Genomic DNA, 7,578 nt, shown 5'->3' on the forward strand with positions numbered 1-7,578 from the left:
TTCTCATTTCACTTCACCAACTTAGACTATTGTGTTCTGATCCATCACATAAAATTCAGATTAACAAAACATTGAACTTAAGGCTGTAATGTACCAAAATACGAAAAAGTCAAGGGGGTGAATACTTTTGCAATGCACTGTAAATATCTAATGCTGTCAGCATTAATTAATTTAGGCAGCTTTTTGTGCTGCACTGTGGTATCTGGTTCTGCCGAGGTAGCATTTTGTACTGCACTGTTGTATTGCTGGCCCTGCCTTCTGTCAATTTGGACCCGCTTACAATATGGGGCCACTTTTCATTTTTTTTTCAGGGTCATTTTAAGTTAACAGTCAACCCCTGACCCCCTTACTCTAAAGCTACAGGGACGAGGTGTTGACCCTCTCTCTGATGCAAGCAGTGACAAAAAGGACAAGGGAGCAGTGGCCTGAAAAGCGTCATTCAGCAAAATTTTGGTGTGCTTACAGTCCCTCACTGGGGGTTAGCGCCAGCAGCTGAAGAACGTAAGAGAGTCAGAGAGTGAGAGAAGAGGTAGTCTCCTTCCTACACATGTCTCATGGAAGAGCAGACGGACAAAACAACTGCTGGAGTGTGAATAGTTTCAGATATTATTAGGTCATCAAATGACCAGGCTTGTAAAGGGGTGATTCTGCATAGCACTGATCATCACCCCTTACAAAATAGTGCACTCAAACTGACCTCTTGCATTGTGCACTTGTACTATTGATATGCCAGTGTAGGCAACTGGACATTTATGCTTTGTTGCAATATTATGTTATGTGATGTAAACGTGTCTTTAAAGTTGTTTTCTGAGACTTTTATATTATATAATCTGTGGGGTCCGAAAACTGGGACCCTGCTGATCAGCTGTTTGAGAAGGCACCAGCCTACTCGCAACTTAGCCTAGGCCCTGTGATGTCACGCTCATTGGTCATATGGCCTGGACACAGCTCAGCCCAATTGAATTGAATGGTGCTGAGTTGAGATACCAAATACAGCCACTATACAATGTACAGTGCTGTGCTTGGTGTGCTGAGAGAAGGCCCTGGCACTACTGTGAGCACCAGTGCCTTCTCAAACAGCTGGCAGACCTCCAAGTGTCCTTCTTTTGAAGGGACAGCCCCTCTTTTTTGAGCCAAGTCCCTCTTTGCTCCTTAAATGTCCCTCTTTTTGATCTGAGGTACAGATTTGCATCATTACATTTACAATTTTGATCCAGAAAGTATTTGTCTGATTCCTCTCTGTATATTTGAGCCTGTCTTGTATATTATTTCATTATTTGATGCTATTTGGCTTTTAGAAATTTATATATTTGGATAATTTTTGCGCTATTGTGTAAAAGAAAACTGTTAAAGTGTATAAAGATGCAGAAAAAACGGGTCTTTCCCTCAATAAACTATGTGTCCCTCTTTGACCATACAAAAGTTTGAAGGTATAGGCAGAGGTATCGAGTGTTGGACCCCCACCTATCAGATACTGATGACCTATCCAGAGGACTGTGCCTTTAATGTGTTAATGTTATGATTTTTACCATTTATGGTGGGCACAGTGGATAGGATGGTCTCTGGTTGTTCTGCCCAGCTGGGTTAGAGAATCATTACAGATCACGTCTGCCCCAGTCTTGGTATTTCTGAAGTGTTTAGTGTGGTTATAGCACCATCTAGCGGTGTTAAGTTATAATACGCTTAGTTTTTCCTGTTACAAAGACTACTGCATTGTGGGTGGTGCACTGCTTTGTGGGAGTGCAAAGCATTCTGGGAAAGAGAAGTCTCCAGGACACAGTTCAGAGCTGTTTTATGCATGCCTCCTCCTCAAACTTCACCATCCTTGTAAAAGCATATCTGGTGAGAGATCTTCCTTTGTTTCAGAAACATCATGTTATGCAGAGCTGTTCAGTTAGTTGTAATTGCTACTCAGGGAGTTGTTACTACTGTTAGCTAGACATATAATCCTATGTATAGACAGCCATTTTACCATGTGCTTTCACTGTCATGTTATTCATGCTTAATACATCAATCATATATAATCAATCACATATGTATGACCTGTTGACCAATAAACAAGTTAGACTACAAAGAACAGTCCTCTTATTTGGAAGACAGGAATGGTTTATTCTGAATGTCGGACTGCACACTGTGTGAATGTGTATGAAGACAGAACACTGGTCATGTGTGCATAGTCAGGAGCGTTGCGCTGCAGTTGACAACTGGAGGAGATCTGTGGATCTCTGACATTAGGGCCCTGCCAGCATTTATTGCTGCAAAAGGCAGAGACCCTGATGTCCCTACTGAGCTTTCAGTACCTTAATCCTACGAAACTTCTGATTTTACTTGGGTCTGCTATGAAGGGTCCTCTGAGATTGGTGAGAATAAGACCCTTTGCATCCTGTAAATTGTTGCAGACCACCTCCAGTATGTCCCTGTAATCAGACGGATTGTAGCTGTGCCACCCCAGCTTCAAAGTGTGACCAGGAACTAAGACTACTCTAGGCCCATGGGGGCTCTGCTTATATTATGATTTGGTTTGAGAGATGAACAGATACTGTGCTAGTAATGTACCGGACATGCATGAAATGGTAATAGTTATAAATCTATAAAACATAATAATCCACCTACACTAGCTTTCAGTTGTACAAGTTACAAATGAATCAAAATCATGTATCGAACACAAACTTACCAGAAAGCGTTACATACTCGATTCATATTTAATACTTTGGAAAGGGGCATAAAACCTGATATTATTTTGTAATGTATTGCTATTGTTGTATACTTAAAAGCTATTTTATTTACAGTGTATACTTTTCAGAAGTTATTGCAGTATTTAATGATGCCAGGCTAGTCTTTTATTCAGCACATAGTTCTTAGTGCCAGCTCTGCTCGTACCGATAATGGGAATAACAACAGATTAAAAAAATTGTTCTGTAGTGCAGGATCCTGGCACATGATTCTGGGATGCCTGCCACAACACCCATCTCATGTAATAAATGTTTTCCTTTTGCCCTGTAAAACCACTTTTCTCTTGCTCATTGTAGATGATTAGAGATTATCAGCATGAATATTAACAATGTGATATCATTTTTAGAGAAATATAAGAAACTGGAAACTGCTTCAGAGCTTCCAGTATATGTCTTCCAAAAAGACCTGACCTTCTTCAGTGACATAGAAGATGCTGAAAAGGACAATGTATTTTAAAACTAAATACAACAAAGTTCACAATGCTTCTCTATTGTCATGTTCCATATACAGTATTATAGATATTAACAAAGCAAGATAGTATATTTGCTATCTGCCAGTCCTGCAAAGCAGACCCTGCCATTGAGAACCTGAATATAGTAATGGTCTGACTCTGCCCTATTTAAAGGGGTATTCTGAGACTGTACATTTGGATTTCATGTCCCCCTCTTGTTTTCTGTATTAACTTTCTAAATTATATTCATTATATATGACTTCCAAGTCACAAGGTATGCTCAGGGCTGCACCGCCAATTAGGTGAGGTGAGGAGATCACCTCAGCGGCGCGGCCCTGGTGGCAAGTGGGGGCGGCAGCGGCAGGACAGCAGGAGTGGAGATAAGCTCTTCAATTGTGGAAGCACTCATCTCTATATTCATCTGTATCGCCATCCTCAGGACAGCAATACAGATAAATGATGCGGCGGGGCAGGGGAGAGGTGTCTCTCTTCCCCGTCCCTCTGATAGGCTGCAGGCCTAGTGCCTGTAGCCTATCAGAGACCGGTGTAGGCGGCACAATGACGTAATCGCGATCATTCATGGTACATGTGATCCTGGCTACCTGGTTCCAATCCACAATGAATGCAGCAATTATTACTGAGGACTCGTTCATGGTCTGCCCTTGCGCTCCTTGACCACAGAGCATGCGCAAGAATGATTATCTGCGTTAGCGCTTTCAAAGCTCCATAACCATGCCACCGATGTCTTTACATACATCATGCAGGCCAACTGGTTGGGTTGGGGGATGGGCTTGAGCACAGATTCATTTTTTCTCACGCATTTGCTGTGGTCAAGGAACACAGGGGGCAGGCCATGGTCGTGTTGTCAGTGATGGCTGACATATTCTTTGTAATTTGTAACCAGGCAGGAATATGTACTATTTCCCTTACAGGACTATAACTATAAGGTCTTGTCTAAATGTATACAATGTACATCCGCTGTATAAGGTTGCTTAGCCAATAGGAAAAAATAAATAACGAAGAAGGTATTTTTTTTGCTCTGTGTCTACACTTGAATACTGAGCTGCGAATGATGACATAATGTGTTAAGCAAGTGCAGCCATTGGGTTGACATGGTGTAAAGGGTGGGAACGAACCAGAGAAATTGAAGTTTGGGGCATAGAATAGTGCTGCTCAAGGGTACAGTGGGTGGATGCTGAGAAGAGCTGCTTGCATCACTACTAACACTCCCCCAACCAAGAGGTATTCAAGCAGGAAGAAAAGGCTCCAGAGGGACAGTGGAGAAAGCTCAGCTTGATCAAAACTTGCTTCAGGGTACTCAGCTTTAGTCTGCCATATGATAAGCCATTGCAGCAATATTTCTTGTTCTCCACAGACCCGAAAAAACCCTTTAGGGTACATACGCACGTTCAGGATTCATGTGCAGAGCATCCGCACTGAAATCCGCAGGTGTTCGCAGGCAAATCTGTGCGGTCAATCCGCATCAATTGGTGCAGATTTGCATGCGGATTTGCGTGCGGATTTGGTGCGGATTTTCCGCATGCGGATTTTACTAAGTGAATGAAGAAAATCTGGTCTGGAAAAATAAAATAAATTGACAGGTCAAAATCTGCGTGGAAAAAATCTGCATCGTGTGCACTGAGAATTTCAGATTCTCATAGAATAAAATGTACATGACCTACAGTGCGGATTTTCCGCACGCAAATCCGTGCAGAAAATCTGCACGCAATCCTGATCGTGTGCATTTAGCCTTAATTGCTGCAGAACACAAAAAGGTTTATGTCACCTAAGTTGTGTGTCTACGTAGAAAGCATTTACAGGGGTTTAGCAATGGAAAAAAAATTGTGATATGGGTTAAAATATAAAGGAACCAAGTGGGCATTCCCTGTGTGTTGAAATAAGACCAGGAAGGTCCTGTGTGGACCCGGGCAGCATTGGAAAGGAAATGGAGCAGGATCAGTGAGGTATCAGTTCTTTTATTTTTTTAAAACACTCTGCGGCTTCTGCCACCAAGTTCTTCCTGCTGAAAAACCCATTTAATAAGTTGGCTTTCACATAATATGACTTTTTGAGAGGACCAACATATTTTCTTCATTTATGAAGACCACTAAGAACCCACTATGAGCCCAAAGAGTGTCCTATCTGTACACTGCGTGCAGAATTATTAGGCAAATGAGTATTTTGACCACATCATCCTCTTTATGCATGTTGTCTTACTCCAAGCTGTATAGGCTCGAAAGCCTACTACCAATTAAGCATATTAGGTGATGTGCATCTCTGTAATGAGAAGGGGTGTGGTCTAATGACATCAACACCCTATATCAGGTGTGCATAATTACTAGGCAACTTCCTTTCCTTTGGCAAAATGGGTCAAAAGAAGGACTTGACAGGCTCAGAAAAGTCAGAAATAGTGAGATATCTTGCAGAGGGATGCAGCACTCTTAAAATTGCAAAGCTTCTGAAGCGTGATCATCGAACAATCAAGCGTTTCATTCAAAATAGTCAACAGGGTCGCAAGAAGCGTGTGGAAAAACCAAGGCGCAAAATAACTGCCCATGAACTGAGAAAAGTCAAGCGTGCAGCTGCCAAGATGCCACTTGCCACCAGTTTGGCCATATTTCAGAGCTGCAACATCACTGGAGTGCCCAAAAGCACAAGGTGTGCAATACTCAGAGACATGGCCAAGGTAAGAAAGGCTGAAAGACGACCACCACTGAACAAGACACACAAGCTGAAACGTCAAGACTGGGCCAAGAAATATCTCAAGACTGATTTTTCAAAGGTTTTATGGACTGATGAAATGAGAGTGAGTCTTGATGGGCCAGATGGATGGGCCCGTGGCTGGATTGGTAAAGGGCAGAGAGCTCCAGTCCGACTCAGACGCCAGCAAGGTGGAGGTGGAGTACTGGTTTGGGCTGGTATCATCAAAGATGAGCTTGTGGGGACTTTTCGGGTTGAGGATGGAGTCAAGCTCAACTCCCAGTCCTACTGCCAGTTTCTGGAAGACACCTTCTTCAAGCAGTGGTACAGGAAGAAGTCTGCATCCTTCAAGAAAAACATGATTTTCATGCAGGACAATGCTCCATCACACGCGTCCAAGTACTCCACAGCGTGGCTGGCAAGAAAGGGTATAAAAGAAGAAAATCTAATGACATGGCCTCCTTGTTCACCTGATCTGAACCCCATTGAGAACCTGTGGTCCATCATCAAATGTGAGATTTACAAGGAGGGAAAACAGTACACCTCTCTGAACAGTGTCTGGGAGGCTGTGGTTGCTGCTGCACGCAATGTTGATGGTGAACAGATCAAAACACTGACAGAATCCATGGATGGCAGGCTTTTGAGTGTCCTTGCAAAGAAAGGTGGCTATATTGGTCACTGATTTGTTTTTGTTTTGTTTTTGAATGTCAGAAATGTATATTTGTGAATGTTAAGATGTTATATTGGTTTCACTGGTAAAAATAAATAATTGAAATGGGTATATATTTATTTTTTGTTAAGTTGCCTAATAATTATGCACAGTAATAGTCACCTGCACACACAGATATCCCCCTAAAATAGCTAAAACTAAAAACAAACTAAAAACTACTTCCAAAAATATTCAGCTTTGATATTAATGAGTTTTTTGGGTTCATTGAGAACATGGTTGTTGTTCAATAATAAAATTAATCCTCAAAAATACAACTTGCCTAATAATTCTGCACTCCCTGTATATAGTATGTCTTGGTGAAACCCCACATAAAGATGCCTTTAACAACAACAGTCAAACAGCTTCAGGGCTATATATTTAGAGTATATATCAGGATATTTTTCTGGAATATGTACGCTGAAAATAATTTGAATTCAAACAAGACCATTTTGAAAAGCATGAACTGTTCTTAAACCATGAAAAAATTATGGCGCTTTGGTTGTAAACATGTAGAAGTGTAGCATGTACAGGACGGTAACATGGCAAATATTCAAATGGAAGTCCTTCAGGTTCACTAATTAATATTTTTGTCCTTCTTGTATTCTAATAAGCAGCTCCCATTTATATACATCTGTCACCTTTATGAACAGTGGTGCTTGTCAAGATGCCCTCTGATGGCACTTTGCCATAACTGGAGGAAAGATTGTAGTACCAGCTTCTGACCACCCAAGCAAATCAGTAAGGTGGTGACGCTCTGAAAATCTCCAGACTGGAAGACAGAAGAGGAGAACAGTAGGTGTGACATCGGTGGAAGGACCACCTTGTTTAGTGGACGGGGTCATGTGCGCAGATATCAGATCTATACAGACCTCAAAGTAGTGCCTGTCGATTAAGACATTGGTGACCTATGGATCAAAATACTCACTGATGGCACATAGCCATAACTGGGGTTCTGGCACTACCTACTGACCTCTCATGCAAATTA

The sequence above is a fragment of the Bufo bufo genome, chromosome 2 (assembly GCF_905171765.1).
Source record: "Bufo bufo chromosome 2, aBufBuf1.1, whole genome shotgun sequence".
Taxonomy (NCBI): Eukaryota; Metazoa; Chordata; class Amphibia; order Anura; family Bufonidae; genus Bufo; species Bufo bufo.